Below are 20746 nucleotides of genomic sequence, written 5' to 3' on the forward strand. Positions count from 1 at the left end.
TCAAATGATTTTTGTTTCAATAAATAACAGCACGTCACTGATGGTGTAGTGGTGCACTCGCCTGACTTTGGTGCGGGCAGCGTGGGTTCAGTTCCCACTCAGTGACGGTGTGAATGTGAGTACGAATGGTTGACTGGCGACCAGTTCAGGGTGTAGTCCGCCTTTCGCCCGAAGTCAGCTGGTATAGGCTCCAGCGCCCCGTGACCCTAACCAGGATAAGCGGTGTTGGAAATGGATGGATGGATAAATAACAGCACGACATGATACTATACTATACGGTACTGAATGTTATCTTCAACTAGCCAAAATTTGCTTTTGTGAACTGAAATCAAACAGTGAACCTGTTGCTGGTGTTATGTGGAAAAAAAAGAAAACATTTGACCAAACACCAGCCTCCCATTGTTATTAGTTTTGTTGTTTCCTATCTATATATAGCCGTTTTTATCCGCTTTTGCTCTGTCACTGAAGAGCATCAGCCAGTTATGCCCAAATATAGGTCATGTGTGATGTACTGTAGGTGTAATTACTACCCTGCTACTGCTTTCATTTTAAAGAAGTCTCATATTTTCATTATCCCTCAGAATTCCAAAGAAGGCCAAAGTAGTGTGGGGATGTTAAGGCGCAATTCCAAAGTCCAACTCATCCTGGAGTCAGTCACTGTGTTAATCATCAGTCCCGCTTGTGATGAATGCAAAGTGATGTCAACAACAACAATGGTGAGAAAGTCCAGAGACTGAAATAAAGTTGACGATGATGATGGGAAGGATTATGGTACTGACTAAAGATTGTTATCATCTTCTCAACAACAACAGTTTTTATGAAAAAAATAAATAAATACAACATAACCCTTATATGACCTCCCCTTCACTTTTTCCTTCCGAGATTTACTGTTTGACTCCCCTGCTCTAATAAGTGATTGTTTGCAAATATTTAACCATGCCCATTGAAACATTACTATGGAGACTTGTCAAACATTGCAACATTATGCTCGTAAGCAGGCGCAGTTCCAACAGTTTCTTAGCAACAGCTCTGTGAGAAGAGCGTGGCTGCTGTAGCAATGTGGTAATTCCCCCACTCCCTTCCCCTCGTTTCAAGAACAGTGAGAAAGAAGGAAAGTAACTCAAGATATGAAAAGATAAGAAAAATGTAGGTGAGGAAATGAAGTTTGCCTGGAGTCCCATTTTGACATGATGGTCAGGAGAACTACCTGCCTTATACACTCTTTAGACACTCCGACCTTATCAGCTATAACATGTACTGTCTGCACAGCATAACTTGATTGTGACTTTGGTAGAAAGCAAAGTTTTTTTTCTGCAATATCATATATTGCATATGAAGATTTCAACCATTTACACAAAAAGCTATACATTTTATGTGTAATACAGTGGCACCTCAAAAGTAGATCAGCCCACAGTTTCAATTACTTTGGTCTTCAACCAACAATTTTTGGAAAAATATGCCTCTAAAGTCAAACTTGGAGTTCAAGCAACCATCATCCATAAATTCATGTGAGACTTCAGCAAATCTCACAAGACTATATACAGGATTAACTCCATTTCCATTTTCAACACCGCTTATCCTTGTTAGGGTCGCGGGGCGCTGGAGCCTATCCCAGCTGACTTCGGGCGAAAGGCGAACTACACCCTGAACTGGTCGCCAGTCAATCGCAGGGCACAGGATTAACTCCATATACTGTATATTGTCCTTCAAGGTTTTTCTTTGGCTTTTTCGTTATGCTACCACAGAAGGTTTTCCGTGACGACAAAGAGCAAAAGTGTAAAGTAGGTTGTGTTCTTTAGCAGCAATTTGTTGTTTTTGCCATTACCAGTAATCTGGCATGACAAAGAATGACTCATAAGAACTTTTCATGTTCAGGACAACAGGGAAACAAACAGGAATGAATTTTTGCCTGGCGTTTACATTTTCCAAATGTTACATGGACCCAATTTCAATAAATCAATAACTCAACAAAACATTCTTGTTGGTTCCTCCTCTTATTTGTCCGATTTAGATTTTTATACTCTTTGGCTTTTGGCTTTGGCACTTTGGCTGAGAGGTGCTATACACCCTGGACTGTCGCTAATCAACCTCACGGCACACCTGGGGAAAACCCACGTAAAACGAAACACAAAAACCAAAACCTTTTGATTTTAAGGCAGACATGAGTACACCATGCTGGTCCCTAAATGGAACATTGGAAACAAGAAAATTGAAAGGAATTATAAGAGCAATATAAAGTGTAAACTACGAAATCCTTGAGAGTATCACATATTATTCCTGTGGACTTGTTTTGAAGATGTGAGACGAATCTGAGGGCTGAAAGTCCTGTGACAGAACAAAGGGGCAGCCTGTGACAAAGAGCAGCATGATGCTGGACTGGTTCAACTGGCTTCTGCAGATTTTGTTCTTGAAGTCCAAAACAGGCATGATCCAGCAAAACACTCACAAGCGACACTTTGCACATGTGAGTATATTTGTAGCCAACATTTAACCCACACCCATTTTATTCCCCCTCCAGGTACAGAGTCCAAAGCTACAAACATTTATTCCCAAAAATGATTTATTTACTATTTGTTTTCAGTTTATGTTGGAGTCTTAATGCACATTTATTGGCTCATAGGTGCTACAGTAACGTTTTACTTGAACAAAAACAAAACAAAACAAAACATTGTTTACATTTAATTGTAAGACAATCTCCATTAGAACAAAATAAGTCTTTGAAAGAAGACGAATTTATACTTTGCAGTACAGAGAGGTTTTACTTCCCAAGTTGTGATAAAATAATACAATACTAGTATTTTTGTGTGTTATTGGAAAAACATGCCTAATTCCTTTCTTTACCTGCTTCCAACACACAAATGTTGCAATCACAGCAATAATTTTCAACTGTTATTGCAATCTCAGATAATAGCACAACTAATGTTAAGGTATTTAACAGTTTATTATTATTATTTTTTTTACCTCAGGTTAGCCAAATTTGGAGGTTTGTTCAAGTCAAGTCTGAAATATGGCCGGCACGGTTGATGACTGGTTAGCACATCTGCCTCACAGTTCTGGGGACCGGGGTTCAAATCCCGGCCCCGCCTGTGTGGAGTTTGCATGTTCTCCCTGTGCCTAGGTGGGTTTTCTCCGGGTACTCCGGTTTTCTCCCACATCCCAAAAACATGCGTGTTAGGTTGATTGAAGACTCTAAATTGCCCGTAGGTGTGAATGTGAGTGCGAATGGTTGTTTGTCTCTGTGCCCTGCGATTGGCTGGCGACCAGTTCCCGGGTGTACCCCGCCTCCTGCCCGAAGATGGCTGGGATAGGCTCCAGCAGCCCGCGACCCTAGTGAGGATAATCGGTGAAGAAAATGGATGGATGGATGGAAGTCTGAAATATGTGCAGCTAATAACACCGCTGTGATTTATGTTTAAATATATTTCTGTTCTGAAGGGACCTTTGATTGAAAATGCAGCAGGTGAGCTAAATTCTGATCACATGTCCTTGTCCTACATCGACGATAACAAAAAAAGGTATTGTGAAACAGACCCTTTTGCTCTGGATTGAGGATGTTCTTTCTTTAAGAATAAAAAGAAAAAAGAAGGACTGGAGATGTTTCTCTTGTGTAAGAGATAATTATTGTTTCAAGCTCATAACTGTGATTTTGCAACAGCTGTCACATCAGTTTACACACTTAAGTTCAAGTACAATATGTACCCTTTCATACTATTAATTCCGTTCAATTTTAAGATTAACTGTTAGTCAGGCAGGCGGCATAGTGAGTGATTCTGAGCATCCACTGTCTTTCCTTTTTGTTGGGCACAGAAATACCTGGCCTAAATTCTGTATTTACAATCAGTATAATAAAGGGGTAATAAAGTAACTACATTTGTCAGAAACTATGGATGCAATTCTAGCAAACTGTCCTTTTTTAATGTACAACATACTTAGAATTAGTTAATGAAAATGAAGCAAAGCAAACTGTAAAATAGCGAAATGATCTTTGCAATAATTTAAGGGATCACCTTCTTCTGCTAGATGGGCATTAAATTCCTGATTGCTTTGCATACACACACACACACACACACAGCCCCAACAGGAGTAATATAATTATGCCGTATCAGCGTGAGTGTGCTCACGTTCCAGGTTCTTGCTTTAGTTCACGGACAACAGTGACTGGAGTGTTGTCAGGAGATTTCTGCAACTGTCACCGCGAATGACTCATCCAGTGTGGAGTTCCCACTCTGCTCTATGGCTTCTTTCCAAATTTCATCCAAGTGTCCAGAGAACACTACGATCTTAGCTCTGGTTGTGCCTATTATATTTTTGGACATCCATTCATGGTGCTAATATGGCTAAGTTGGACACTGACATTTGGTTGTATTACATTATATGAAAATGTTTGTTTTAGGGCCATAGTGACAATGTGGTTAGCGAGTGCTCCAAGGGAAACCAGTACCAGATGATGATGACTAAATGGAAAAAGGCCTGCTCTGGCATGTTGGATACTGTTGGACTGCCAGGAATGACTCTGAATTAGGAAATCTTTGGCACAAAGTCTTTAGGGAGGGTTTAATTTAGTTGGAACTCTTTTATCAGAAAACATCTGCATTGGGCAACATTACTGTTATTACATGCAAATGATTTATTTTCAACATAGCCAGATTTTGTTTGGTGCTTTCTAACTTATTACGTTGCTGCATCCCTTCCTTGCTTGACTCATGTGTCACCTCCGACTATGGCTTGTGTGAATGCACTTTAGTTCTCTTTCTCCCTTTCCACTCCAAAGCCCATGCTCACTTCCTTCAAACAAGGAAATGGGGCCAAGCTGCACTGAGAGTGGAGAAGGAGGGAGGAGTGACAGATGGGAAACCAGTGTAGGAAAATGAAACGAAATGTCCTGAACTTCAAGCCGGAGCAAATTCTAGGAAATGAGTCCTGGTTGCATTCTAGAATGGCCATAAAGTACAGAACACCCTACGGTTTGTTTTTGGATTGTGCAATGAAAGAAAAAAACAGCTAACCAGCTTTATTATTTGGGCTCTAATTTTCATAAAGTAAAAATAGATCATGAGATATTTGAAAGTTTATGATAAGGGCTATTAGACAGCTGTGGCCAAGTGGTAAAGAACCACCCAAATACGTCGATTCCCTTGACTGGCATAAGAGCATGGCCCGACACCGCACATCCAACGTTCACAGACGTGGTGCCCCTGAGCAAGGCACCTAAGTAAAATGGGAAATTTAAACTCCAGAGGACACAAATGAATGTCAACTGTAAGCTATATGCTCTGTGTGTGAAGTTATTTGGTAAAAGAAAAGGCTACAAAAACAAGATTAGCTTTGTTGTTACTATACCTACGCTATTTTATAGCGTATTGATTATAATGTAATAATACAAATACAAGACAATGCAATACGCCTATCAAACTATATTTTTTGTTGTCTTTCAAATCCACTCAGTTTTCTTGAATGCATTCCTGATTGCCGATTATTAAAGAGTGTTTTTTTTTTTTTTTTAAAACCATTATATTTTTTTTACTGACATTTCACATCACACATTACGTTACTCTGTTGTGGTAACCTGACGGACCAGACAGCAGATTTATTTCACAGAAAAGTTCAAATTCTTCTAGAAAAGGGTTAATATGTATTTTTTGGAAAATGTAACGGCCAACCTTATAGGTAATAAGACAAAGATATAAGACAACTCGTGCATGGGTCGGTAACCCATGGCTCTGGATGTCTTTCTTTTGCTGTGACTCTCTGGTGACTTTGAAATGAAATACTGTGACATTGCTTAGTCATAAGAGTTTCTGAAGAACAGAACGTTTAATGCTACGTGCTACATGAACTATATTACAAACAAACATCCCTATATATATATATTTCATTGTTATATGAAATAGTCCTTTTTAATTCAAGTCGACAGCTGACTTCACAGGTGATAAAATGATGACGGAACACAAGCAGATGGCATTTTTGGTTTACTGTAGGTGGATAATTTCATTTTGGCTTTAATTTCATAAATACATTTACATTTATTTGAAAGTAAGCTTTTGTTTCATGCAGAAATAAATGATTGTGTTCTCTGGAGCAGTTCATCGATGTAATTAATGCAGCACTATAGTAAGCTAAACTGTCATCCTCACTTTCGATGTCAAAAGGATCTCGTGGCGCCCTCTTTTTTTTTTTTTTTTTCCCTGTGCCGGTCCAAATGTCTTGGAGTGTTTAAGGTTACCGACCCCTGAACTATTGCAACCACTGATTGATTGATCAATCAATTTAGAGTTACTTTTCTAGTCACTATTGATTGAATAGGTCCAAGAATTTATAATAATTTCACTCCTGCACAATGTATTTGTTTTATTATTCTTTCTTGGCTTTAGGAATCTGAAGTTAATATGTGAATAATTTTGCACATTCCTTTATGTGTTGAAGATGTCAAACTTTTCCCCTTGCTGTGCTCTCAAAGACAGGACTCAGTGGTGATGTACTGGCTGTGACAAGAATTTGTTTATTTACAGTATGAAACCTACGTACGTATACGACCGGGCTTGTTCAAAATATTTTAGTGTTGCATCAGAATTCTTTTAATGAATAACATGAATAATGCTGCATTGAACGTCAGCTCAAGCATCACATTTTCCCATTGAATGAAATTTGGCTACAAATAACTACTATATTTTTCTGACCCACTTTTAACTCATCTGGGCCCCCTACTCTTCCCCTTTGATAGTATTCTTCTTACACTTTGCTCTATATGCGCCCCCCCTTGTCATTTTGTCAAGAAGGAAAAAAAGGACGATGGCTCTTTTGTAGAAATAAAACACAAGAGAGAGACTTATCACATTTAGGGCTTCCCATAGGTGTATTAGCGGTCATAAACCGATAATACACAACAAATGATTCAAGAGTTGGAGTCTATATTTGGACTCAGTCAATCAAAGCGAGACAAAGTACAGGACACCTGGTTGGTACACGATTTGAAACATAAGGTCATGTCCACGTAAATATGGATATGTTCTACTCATTGTGGCCTCTTAACCACAGGCTAAAATATATATTTTTTTATCTGAAAAATTCCGACCAGAGTCTTGAGTGTTTGCGTGTTTATGGTGAAGAAGACTATACATGTTTAAAAAAAAAAAATCGTAGAAACATAGAGAGAGCCACAGAAACAGTAGCAATGTTTCAAATGAAGAAAAACGATATACAGTATTTACTGGATTATTGTAATATCTAAAATGGCATTGCATTCATCGTGCTTGAAATATATTGCAACTCACTATACACTGTGTCTTTTGGTTGGTCTAAATAAATAGACTGCCAACACAAGGGGTTACCTGGGGGGAAAAAGAAAGACAATGGCGCTCTTCTGTCCTCGTTCAATGCTTCAACTGTCCTCCACTCTCACATACACTTTGTATTTCCCACTACGCCACTGTTGACATACACAAGTACACACACACGCACACTACTGCCACTCACTCCTCACATATGAAAGAGTCTCTGAACGTGAATGTGTAAAGATGTAATGGGAAAAGTAGTGTGCAAGTGTGTGTGTCACGTAGATGGTAAAACACAAGATCATGTTCAGGTCACATTCAAAATCCTCAAAATTAAATATGTGGAACATAATGTACAGTATATAAATCAAGGCCACAGTTGTCCCACAGTGCTAGTGTTAAGAGTTTCTTTGAGGCATGGAACAACAGTTTCATAGGATGGACATTAATCAGCGACTGATGTTCTTTTTCCAGCAATGATTATGTGCCGGTCACACCTTGTGGTTGCAGTATTCAATTAAGGCAAGGATTAATTTTACAAGGAGAACTTCTAATTCCAAAAACATACTGTATATGATGTAAAAAACATCCTATAACATAAGCAAACACTTGTTACCACTAGAGTAATACCATATTAATGATCTGCTTCAACAAAATGATTATGTTGCATTCGCAATCCAGTTTTGCACGAAAGGTCGTGGTTTCAAATGTAAAAATCCTGGATAATCCCTGCACAGCACAAATTTTGATTAGATTATTGGTAGATAGATTATACAGGCTCTTGTCTCTCCTATCCTGCTCAGCATGTACAGTAACAGATGACCTAACCTAACCGTCATCACCATTGGCAATGCTTTAATAAAAATCACACGTTGAATGTTTGAAATACTGCAATTGTTCAGTGGGGGTGCATGCAGACATTCTGTTTAAAACTTCTGTACAGCTATAACTGGAGAGGCCAACTAAATGTGTTGCTCAAGCAATTACACAAGTACTGACCTCGGAGCAATACTATATGCACTATTCAGCGAGCTGTGTGCTGAAGTGAATAAAAAAAGAAATAGCGCAAGACTGATTCTTGAGAACACTACATTGACTAAACCAGACTGTAAGGAACAGGAAGCCCTGACAGCGCATGGCCGGCCTGCCGTGAAACAAAAAGCTAGCTGCTAATGCTAACGAATACAAGCATACGTGATGTCAAGCCACGCGATTCCCGCAATGCAATGTGGAATTAACGTACTTATTGTTACGTTAAATCTCGTTGTCGTTTCTGTGTATGTTAACAGTGGTTCTTGCAATACACTATATGACAGCTAAATAAGTCTGTACTGTTCTTTTTAAAAAAAAATTGTAATAAATTAAACCACTACTTTAGGTAGTGTGTGAAAAAATGACCTCTTGGTCAATTCCTCTGCCCGAGCGTGCCCAACAGGGTGTTAACTGTTAAATAACTGCACATTAGCAGTAACAGTTTGGGACCCCTCAACCTAATAAATGATCAGGAAGATATTCAGTGTTATGCTGTCACTTATCATATTTTGCTGTAGTAAAACAGTAAATTACACGTATAGTTATAGAAAGAGAAAATTGCCAAGTGTTGGTTTCTCAGTGCTTTGGTCCAAGTCTTTTCAAATCAATTGGTTCAAGTCCAAGTGAAGTCATGAGTCATTGCTGTTCAAGTCCAAGGCGAGTTTCAAGTCTTTTCATATATTGTCAAGTCGAGTCTTAAGCCATCAAATTCATGACGTGAGTCCAAGTCACGTGACTCGAGTCCAAACCTCTGGTTCAGCACACTCACGACCCTAGTGGGGATAAGCGGTATGGAAAATGGATGAATGGATAGCACCTTTCAATGGACCTGAAGACCACTGAATAATAACTGAATATTCCTGTGTGGAGAATGCATGCTGTCCCCGTGTTTGCATGGGGTTTCTGCAGGAACTGCGGCTTCCTCGAGTCCCACATCGTCAAAACATGCTTATTCGGTTCAAGATCCTGAAAAGTGAAGTTGGAGATTTTTTTCTAAATACATTTGACATGTTTGAAGATAATGGCTGAAAACATGTACAAAGTCTTGAGAACTGTGTCGTACTCAATTGTGGACGTATAGCATTAAATTGTTTTGCACCATTTCCGTTTTTTGGATTTTTTTTTGGCTACACCTAAAACAGTGCCAAGTAACACACTTGGCATTTGGCATGAGTCATCCCTAGCCCACTAAATAAAAACTGGAGTGCCCTTCGTTTAACCAGCGTAATTGCAAGTTATTTAGACCCACCGCACGTTGAGTGATGTGACGAAAGCCTCTTTGTTGCACACTAGGCGATTAGCAGCACACATCTACTGGCAAGCTGCAACAGAAAAAAAAACAGCCTGTATTAGGTTTTGACATCCTGTACTGTATTTAAAAAACATTTTTTTAACCATGACAAATCGTCATGGAAGAAAGTGAAGGAATGGGCGACAATAAAACGAGAGCGTGTGGCTATTTTGAGATGCTGCTGGCAGTAAGCAGACCCCCATTGACTGATGGCATGGGTGCATTTTAGTGACAGAGACTCACTCTATGCTTTGGTTCTGACACAGGTTATGTATGAAATTATACATTTACACCATATATAGACAGTAATTTCTCATTTATCACGGGGTTACATTCCAGACTGCCCCCGTAATAGATGAAATCTGCGAATTAGTATTTATTTTGTTATTTATATATATTATGAAAGTTCATGCAGAAACCATAATAGCAACATACAGTATATTCACGTGAGGTATTATTTTGTCCACTTGGCATCACCTTCTACTCTATTGTGTCTGTGACATGAATGTGTACCTGCCTTTAAAACGCAAGTGAGGATGGTCGACTGTTTTAACTGTCTTTAGCGTAAGCCACTGTGTATGGTGACAGTGTCAGATGAGGTCATTTGCAGGTCGGCTAAGAATGTGCTTGTGTTTACTGTATTTTGTTACAGTTTGTTCGATAAAGTGATTGAAAGAGCACAAGCAGGTGTTTTCATCCTGTCTCTATCCAAACCACCTGTTATGGATTACAATTTGTTCCAATTAGTAGTGGTAGGCTATATTCAATTAGCTAAAAATGAATTTCTTTTACATCCTCTACGCTCATTTCTTTTTTTAAATGTGCAGTTGTTGAACTTAAGCCAGTTGTACTTTGCAATAGGCACATTATAGTTTATTTTATTTTATTAAATGTGAAATAATCCCAAACTTTTTACACTATTTTCTGATGGCTCACGCTTACTGTTGTATGAGTCAACTATGCACAATATTTGTACCTAATACTTAATATTGTTTTACTATTCAGACAAAGTACAAACTCATGATGCAGGAAAAACTCTTGACAGAGCTCAAATCTATCAGGGTTGGGATTACGTCAGCAATCTACCACCTCCGCCCAGGTGTGTGTGTTTATTGATTTTATACGTGCCTGCACCTGAAGTAAATTTAAAAGGTGTGGCCTTGCATTGCTCAAGCCAAAAAGGTATGGTCTTATGACATCAACAGGTGAAACCTGTTTCAGAAATCATCCAGGAAGTGATACAGGCATAAAGTGTTTTTACATACAACTACAATAGGTAAAAAGAATACTACTCCATTATCTCCACAATGAAAACGATAGATTTGTAGTGGTAAGACACATGTTTACAAGCTACCTGGTGATAAGCAAGACTTTGGTGAACTGTATAGGAGAACTGTTGGCAGGGTGTTAAAATAGTGGTTAGACAGGCCACATTTTATATTGCGCTATGAGTCATAGAGGTGTTTATATGACACACAGAGGCCTGTGCTGCGGGACTGTACACAAACACACTGGCAGGGTTGGTGAGTCAGTGAGGAATGCGTGCTATGTGGGTCTAAGCAGAGCGGAGGCCACCGCATAAAAAAAAAGCAGCTGGGACTCTTCATGCTGGGGCTTGACAAGCACAAAGGAATGTGCTATTGCTCAGTCCCGTCAATATGAAGCCAATCTTGAATTGATGTCTTTTTCCAAATCAAAGCCCAGTTAACTCTTACAAAAGCAAAAATTCACACTTTTTACATGATCCGCGCACAGAATTTTCAGTGAAGTTGAGCTCCGGTTGCTTGTCTGGGACAATCATTGTTGGGTGCAGATTTGTTTATAGTTACAAGCCACATTCAGCCCCATTTATATAACTTCTGTGTAATTTTGGTTATTAACGGTGTTAGAAGTAATAGGACAGTGACACAATTATGGTCATGATAACTCTTTGTCTGAATGCTGTAATTCAAGGCATTACTAATACCATGTAAATCAGTAGTGGTGCTGGCTTGAATGGCACCCTGTGATTCCAAGTTGGCACATATTACTCCTTTATATGTGACTTGGATTTATGTTCAAATCACAAGTTCACCACTGTAGGCCACTGTAGTCCACAAAATAACTTTTCTGTCCGACAATGTTACTTACCAAGCCCCATTTCTAGCATGGCCATCTGTCAGCGTTGTTGTCTCACTTAAAATAGAAGGCTCATAATCGTCATCATCATGCGAGGTGCCCAGTCCTCTGTAAATGTTCAAAATGCATGAAAATTTAAGTTTGCAATTTAATAAGTTAGGACTGGAAAGTCATAAAAAAAGAAGTTTTGACAGCAATGCCTCTCTCAGTTTATCACAACAGTTTCCATGCTTCCATTTTCTGAATCGCTGATTCTGTTCTGTCTTGTTTGGAGCTGGAGGCTATCACAGCTGATTCCAGGCAAAAGTCGATCTACACCCTGGACTGGTCGGCAGTCGGTCGCAGGGCACACATATAGAGATCGACAACCATTCACACTCACATTCATACCACCACTGACGAAATGAACCCAGGCTGTCTGCACGCAAAACAGGCAAATGATGTGCCACTACACCTCACAACAATTTATTTTACAAAAAGAAAAACAAATATTGTCGTATTTTGACTTTGAAAGCTCAAATGGTGGCAATGATTCACAGGAACAAAGACATAATGTGGGTGAATGTGTCTCAGTTAACCAATCTGACCCAGTTACACTCATGTACAGTATACCAACAACAGCATGTGACTCCGGTCACGTCTGTGTTGAAAATCTGCCGACATGAGAAGTGTATACATTGGAAAGCAATATACAAAAATATAGGTAAAGTTCAAATTTCATCACTAGTGACTTGCTCCCTGGTGATTGTAAAAACAGTGAGCTGAAAAGAAATCAGTGCTCGCTCACTTGTTTTGATTAACTTACCCTCTTATATAATTCATACTTTTATGCATTGTTCCTACCCAATTTCATTTTCATTTACTGAAAAAATTGCGAAACATTTTCAAACAATTTAGGGCAGTGCACAGCAGTCAGCATCCCTTTTGGACACTTTAAACTTGTATGCCATGAAGGATTTATGAAATAAGCACACAATGTATTGCCACTATTATACGTGAGGAATGCGGGGAAGAGTTTGTTACTTGGCCTACTTCTCCGCTGGTTGTTTTTACCTTATAATACAAGACACGGAAAAAGGCAGTTACTAGTATGTGTACGTGACAGGTGACATGGGCGTGGTGGTTTATAGGCCTCAGGAAGTCACAGGTCATGACGTGCGAGATTTGACTTTTGCTTAACAGTACAACAAAGCTTCCCTATCAGATCTTACTTCAGTTTGAAGGCAGTGAGGGAAAAAAAATAAATAAACAAAAAATAACCCCCCCCCCCCCCCCCCTTTTTAAATGTATTTATTTTTTATTATTTTATTTACCACCACCACAGTACATTTCCCTCTCCTGTTGTGATGAGAGTGTGTGTCCTGTGTGTGTAGTGTCAAACCGCACTCACACTCACATGATGAGGAAAGATACCATCAAAGAACTTGCTATCGTGACTCACAACCACAGGCTCTAGATTTGAAGACACACGAGACTCATTATAGGTAGAATACTGTAATTGGCTGCCGACCAGTACAGGGTGTACCCTGCCGCTCGCTAGCCAGGGTAGGCTCCAGCCCACTCGCGATCCTAATCAAAACTATACTATCGAAGTGCTATAGAAATGGATGGATGGATTACTGACAAAACCAACACATCCCTCCGTATTCTATATTGCTTATCCTGTTAAGTTTCTTATAGGGAGCTGGAGCCTATCACAGCTGATTCTAGGCAAAAGTTGATCTACACCCTGGACTGGTCACCAGTCAATTACAGGGCACATGTAGAGACAGACAACCATTCACACTCACATTCACACATTCACTGATTGTAGACTGAACAGACGCTGCCTTGCACTGAAGTCAGGAAAGTGTACCACTACTAGTTTTGGGGAGTAACTAATTACATGTAACTTGATTACCTAATTTAATTATAAAATGTATGTAATTTCAATCCATTACATTATTGGGACAAGATGTGTGGTTAAATTACAGTTGCTTTTGGAAATTTCCATGATTACAATTTTACTTTGTAGTTACATTTGAAAAATCTCCACAAACGCTCGATCACGCCCTCCTTCAAAAGGCAACATTGTGATTGGCTCTCACTGGTCATGATACATTCTGCTGTAGTCTCAAATATGACCGACCACTACACCATCAGTGACCCTGCAAAACAAACACATATTGGTAAAATCCCCAAAAGAAATGTTGATTACCATTTTCACCACATATTAGTACTACTTGCTTTGGTTTGGCCATTTTTGTATTATTATTTGTTTTTAAGTTAATAAAGGCACCTAAAATACCCATCCTGCTTAATGACTTTATTGGCAAGTTGCATAGCTGTGATGATGTCACTCTATTCATGGAACATTGCTCTCACAACATAGCCAGCAATGGAAACACTAACCAGATCAGGTTTAACCATTACCATGGGCTAAACTTAAAGCGGTACCACGTAGTGGAACCATGGATTAATGATGTTTTCACAACAACAACAACAACAACAAAAACCATGCATGAAACAGTGGCTGCATCGGCCTGTCAAGGTGAAGAGAAAGCTCAGCCAATAGGCAAAGTTACCAAGTTTGCTACGTATGTTCCTACTGTCATTTATGGTCCTTAAAGATAGGGTGATGGAGCTCGGTTGAGGTGACTCTGTCCTCCCAGATGCCTCAGGGTAAGTATTCCAAAGCATGACCAAGGACACGCTGGAGGGATAATGTCTCCATGGCCCTGGTAGTGCTGGAGGAGGTGCCCAGAGACTGAGAGAGACTGAGAGACAGAGACAGAGTCTGGGCCTACTTCTTTGGACTCAACTAAACCAGGAAATGGATGGATACAAACGGCCTTCTAAACCTTTTTATGTAATACGTAATGTAAGATTCAAACCAAAAGCTAGTCACCTTATATTGTTGGTTAAACTGTAATCCAAAGGCTTTTTCAATATTGTTATTTAACATTGCCTGAAGGCGAGTCAGGAAGGCCAGAGCCTAAAATAATAATAATAATAATAATAATAATAATGTTTCATTTGCCCAAAATCAGATTGGCTCCTGGTCACCCGTGACCCCTGAATTGTTTGGCCTCTTTTTTTTTTTTTTGGGGCAATTACGTGGGCAATTATACTAGGAGATCCCCCAAATAAAATAAGTCAGTAATCAGTAATTTGTCAGGTAAGGGTTGGGCTGGCTTTCAGACAATAAAAATGACCACATGTGACATGAAGTAATCACACCTTATTTGTAACGTGCGTTATTTTGTGAATGGCAGTGTTTCTACAAACACCCGTGACGTCACATGACTCAGGTCCGCGTGGCTGGAAGGATGGAAAAGCTGACAAGACAGCTTTTATTACTTAAAAGCCTACGGCTCATCCTGTTGATGGAGCAAAACAATGCAAACAAATGAACTCTGGAAATGGTATCAATAGTACTGTGCTATTTGATCCTCTACGCTCATCTGCTCAGAAAATTTTCTTTTCATGTTAAATGTTCCTGCTGTAGTACTCTGAATATTTATTAATTTATAAGGAGAGACAGTATGCCATCAGCAGCAGAAAGCGTAAGCTAAAAATACCACTCAGCTGTGTGTTTAATTTCCTTCCGTGAGCCAAAATGTCAGCCACATGATTCTCAGTCAACATCAACAGTGAGACTGCAGTCAGGACTATGTTGAGAGAACCTCCTCATGGAACTTCTGTGATGCAGCGCCTTCCTCTTGACATTTATTTGCAATATTAATAACTCACACTAGTGTGTTTTAGTAAGAACACACGTTCCATCCCACGCACCGAACGACTGCCAGATTATAGCGATGCAGTAGAAGCTTTGCAAAATGTGAACTTCCTTTTGATTGCGATGATGGTCAAGTGGGTGTTTGGTCACACTGTTATTATCACATTTGTAAAATATCCATCAAGATTGTCAATGACTATATTTCTTGCATCATATACGTAACATCCATCATCAGGCCATTATCACATGCGACTCCTACAATTTTTTTCTCCCCACATTCCTTTGAAGGAACATCCACATTTTCTTTTTTCTTTTGCTTTTTGTTGCTGGAGTCACACTTTCCTTTTACTTCTGGGAACTCAATGTGGTCGTGCGGTCACACACCGTTGTGTTTTATAATGTCAGCTGATTCACTTGTTGCATTTTGTACAGTGTGTGAATATGAGAACTGTGCAGAAGTGGGTCGTTATTAAAAACATAATACTGTACATGTCAATTCATGACAATAAAAGGGTTTTCCTCATCTTCCTGAAACATGGACGATTGAATGCTGCCACACACTGGAGCTATCAGCTAAGCAAAAAGTCATTTGAAACTGTCCACGCAGCTGATAGCTCGCTGTGTGCGCGTAAGTTTCGGTGAGTTTTCTGCCTCATGCGTGTGGTACTTAGATGGGATGTGCCGTGACCATAGGCAAATGTGCAACGCTGTTTTTCTTATTTTCATTTTGTTTTCATTATTTGTTTTCTGTATCTCACTGTTGGTGACTTAAAATGATATACATTTAGATTAAGACAATTTCAAGTGTGGCACGACAAGTCTAGACTGCAGGGAGCAGAGGTGTGGGCCACAGTCACTCTTTTGGGGAGGCATTGTCTATAGTGCAAAAGCCATTTTGTCAAACACCTTTCAAAACTATGATTTTGAGGTGAATGGTTTTTGGGATGGTCAATAAGTTATGACTAATTAGCCGTGCGCATACGTATTGGTCAATGGCAGCTAAATTTCTTTACCAATTTGACTTAAGCTTAACAGATGCTACTTGCTTAAGCCTGTGTAGGAAATTTGTTTTTTTACTGTTGGAAAATTGAAAAAGGTCTAAGAGAAAACGGTGTAAGAAGTTTCAAGTCAATACGACTTATTGAATGAGTGCTGAGCTTTGTATTTTTTAAGCTTATTAAGAACACAGATCGATTAGAATAGTAGTATTTACAGTATTTACTTTGAGGAGAAGTGCATTACACCTTGTAAGAAAAAGAAAACAAAGCAGCTAGGAGGGCAATACACTACACTATTGTTGTCCTTCAAATTCAAAATACCAAAAGTGTAAAATGCTCAGTGACAATCTGAACTCCTACTGATGTTTCTATTTAAGTGTTTGATGGGGTTAAGTTCAGGTTCCATTCAAGCTTTTCCATACTAAACTCATCCAGCCATGCCTTAAAATCTCCAGCCCACCTTGATTGATTGATTAAAGACACCGAAGAAGAAAATAATAGGTAAAACTCAACTACACTTCCACAACTATCCATCCATCCATCCATCCATCCATCCATCCATTTTCTGAGCCGCTTCTCCTCACTAGGGTCGCGGGCATGCTGGAGCCTATCCCAGCTATCATCGGGCAGGAGGCGGGGTACACCCTGAACTGGTTGCCAGCCAAACACAGGGCACATACAAACAACCAACCAGTCGCACTCACATTCACACCTACGGGCAATTTAGAGTCTCCAATTCATGCATGTTTTTGGGATGTGGGAGGAAACCGGAGTGCCCGGAGAAAACCCACGCAGGCACGGGGAGAACATGCAAACTCCACACAGGCAGGGCCGGGGATTGAACCCCGGTCCTCAGAACTGTGAGGCTGACGCTCTAACCAGCCCTTCCACAACTAGTCAATGCATTTAAGTTAGGTCTTGCAACGGGGACCATTTGTTGGTGTCTGCCTCAATGGATGGTTAACGACATTATTCTGTTACAGTCATACATGTAATGAGATTTGACATGGGGGTTGTGTACAGTGTCCTCATCTCATCTCAGTTGTTTCACTTTAACTGATATTTTGTCAGCTAGTCAAAACCATCCATTGGCTGTTCAGGTTTCACCACATGTTAGTCATTTCAACAACTGTCAAAGATTTGTATGGGACATAAATATTTTTTTTGTTCTGTGGAATATTAAGTTGACTCAAACAAGAATTATCTTTATTTCATGAATGGGTTATACATTAAATCTATATTTCCCCATGAGTGGTTAAGCAGAAGCCTTGTGACGAGAGTTGTCTGTGGTTTTCCATAGTTTATGTTTGCAGCCACCATAAGTAAAAAAAAAAAAAAAGATGCTTAAAGAAAATTCTATCATTCTGTTTCCAAAATGACCATACATTCAAACTGTACACCATAAAGTAAAAGAGGAGACGATCTATTATCACATTCTCTTTGCGTTAGATAGGTGACTAATAAAATATTTGAGAACCCTACAGTGTTTTAAGCAGTCTGCGGAAGGTGGATTACTGGTTAATTTGACTCATGAATTAATGAATACATCTGCTGGCTTTACCATGATAAAACTGGTTGACAAACAGTATGATTTATGAAATATAAATACATACGTACTGACTGAAGAACATAAGTACATGTTAATGCTTAAAAAATATCACCCAGAGAGGTTTGGGAAACATTATATGTGTAATTAGCAAATGCCATATTATGATATTATAATGTCAATGAAATTAACAATATTTTGCTAGTGTCATTAAGGTCAAACAGGAGTGAATACAGTGGAAATTTTAAGGTTGTACTTTCCCAAAGAAAACAATGAAAATAGATATACCTGTAAGCCTTCTGGGGTCAAACTGTCACCATCATAAAACCTGTATTATTGTATTATCTGCACAGGCAAAGTACCGTAATTTCTCGTGTATAATGCACAGCCATGTACAATATGCACCCCCAAAGTTGACCTCAAAATTCTGGAAAACCATTCTACCTATGTATAATGCATTTTTACAAGGCATGATTTTGCTTCTACCCCATACGATCAAAACATGAAGTATTATCTGTACTTTGTTAGTTTTTTTTCAAAGAATTACTCTGAAGTTAAGCACTTGGTTTGAACACTTAATCCTTTTTTTTTTTATTTACTTGCTCTTATTTTTAAATTCACAGCCCTACTTTTGGGTACAATTCTTTAAAGAAAACATGAAGGACCAGGCGAAACACATTTAATTTTATTTTAATGGGATTCAAATTAAACGGTCAAGCATTTCAGAAAAGCATTATCATTAAACAAAACATAACCAAAAATAAATTAATGATGGTTGTTGTTCAGTCACCAGTCATATTTAAAAAAACAACAACAATATTTCACAAATTCTGCCAGGGTATGCAAACGTATGAGCACAATTGTACATATACGCAGTCATACGTACCCCTGTAATATTGGAATGAAAGTGTAGGCTACACCTTTTTTATAACAACTAGGTGGCGGTGGCATTTTGGAATGAAAGTGTACAGCTTTTTCATAACCACTAGATGGCGAATTACATTTATAAAATGTGAAAGTTTTTACTATTTGCCCCTATACCTATGTATAATGCTCACTATTGACTTTTGAAACTTTTGGGGAAAAAAAGCGCATTATACACGAGAAAGTCCGTAATATTTTAACGTGATAACGGTCATACAAGTGTAAAGAATTGTTAATTTCCATCCATCCATCCATCCATCCATTTTCAACACCGCTTATCCTGGTTAGGGTCACAGGACGCTGGAGCCTATCCCAGCTGACTTCGGGTGAAAGGCAGACTACACCCTGAACTGGTCGCCAGTCAGTCGCAGGGCACATATAGACACGGACGACCATTCGCACTCACATTCACACCGTCACTGAGTGTGTAGTTTTAAGACACAAAACTATAAACCACAATCTCTTAACTTTGAATAATGAAGACCAAATACAAATATGATTTGTGACCTAGATGAAGACGTAAAATGGAGTCTGACTGCTTTCAGTGTATGTCTGCTTACTTTTTGTGTACATTCTCCTTCTTCTCTTCTCACCCTCTCTTTATTCTGAACACCCTTTGGGCAGAAATTTGGAATAAGGGTTGCAAAAAGAAACAGCAAAACACACGCAGAATTAATTTTCTTTCTACTCCTTTGATTGTTGCTGAACTCAAGTCTCACACGACTTGCTGATGTGTCATGTGATGTCATTGTATGACAGCAGTTCGGAAAAAAAATTTGGGTTTAATTTTGAAATTCAGGGTTATTCAACTTAAGAAGCTCCACTAAATCTTATTATTATTAATATCATGAGCGTATAAAATGAAGCATTACAGCGTGAAACAGGAGTGATTATTTCTTTAAAAAATGTTTGTATGGGCTGAAGCGAGACTGAGCTGTACATCATGTTCCAAAAAGCCCTTTTAAGTGATTTGAACAGCATGTTGTTCACCCACTGGAACCTTCCTCTACTGCACACTGAGGGGCCTCACTTCCTTTTTTTTTTTTTTTTTTTTTTGAAAGCCTTTCCATTTCCTGTCTGTCTGAGCTGTAGTTCTGCTTGAGCAAAAGCCAGACTCAACACATTCTTAAAGCGTTGAAAATACATGCTTAGGAGTGTGTAAGGAGTGTGTGTGGACACTTCTTATCAGGTTGATCTCCAAACTATACACCAGGTGTATTTGCCAGGTAGCCCCAAGGATCACATGAGTAGCCCGCGGCCAGTGATGGGACATTGTGCTTTCGTTGGAATGTTGTAGAAGTGATCATTTGAAAATGTGTTGCATATTGGTTTCCTACCTTGTTAAATCACTGTTGATTATTGCAGTATTGTGAGAAATCATGAACATTATCAGTCTTCATTTAGATGATCAATAATTATTAATAATAATATAAATAAACAAAAGGTTTGTGACCACTGCTATACGCCAAAGAGCATTTGTGTGCTGTCTGACAAAAGCATATCAGTGTCTGATGGCTGCAAAGCGATAAGGGTCACTGACCTTTTAAAAGACAGATATGCTCATTAAAGGCCTAGAAATAAAACAGTAGTGTCAATTCAAAAAATAATTAATTACATTATAAGTTAGATTTAGAGATGGTCACTCAATGGAATTTCAGTCAGCATTTGATGATTGTCAACCATAATTTACTTACCTCAATGGGGTTGCCTCTGGATTTTATGGTCATGTGACGCAAAGTTGTCATGTGTGAAAGTACCAGCGTCACTCACTTCCTGCAAGCCATTGAACTGGATTCTCACGCCTCTTCTCTTTGAAAATTAGTAATGTGCTGCTGCCCCCTGTGGCTC

General features: G+C 39.0%; 2 long non-coding RNA genes across 2 annotated transcripts in view; one reads left to right on the forward strand and one right to left on the reverse strand.

The window, feature by feature from the left end:
• The window catches only part of LOC133482571 (uncharacterized), a 102698-nt gene that overhangs the window by 31946 nt on the left and 50006 nt on the right, over positions 1 to 20746 (forward strand). The gene's annotated exons all lie outside the window — the stretch shown is intronic.
• On the reverse strand, positions 9488 to 13849 carry LOC133482018 (uncharacterized). The gene is made up of 3 exons (XR_009789671.1): positions 13731 to 13849; positions 11725 to 11820; positions 9488 to 9625 (listed from the first exon to the last, which is right to left on the reverse strand). It is a non-coding gene; the product is annotated as an uncharacterized LOC133482018 (long non-coding RNA).

The sequence above is a fragment of the Phyllopteryx taeniolatus genome, chromosome 8 (assembly GCF_024500385.1).
Source record: "Phyllopteryx taeniolatus isolate TA_2022b chromosome 8, UOR_Ptae_1.2, whole genome shotgun sequence".
Taxonomy (NCBI): Eukaryota; Metazoa; Chordata; class Actinopteri; order Syngnathiformes; family Syngnathidae; genus Phyllopteryx; species Phyllopteryx taeniolatus.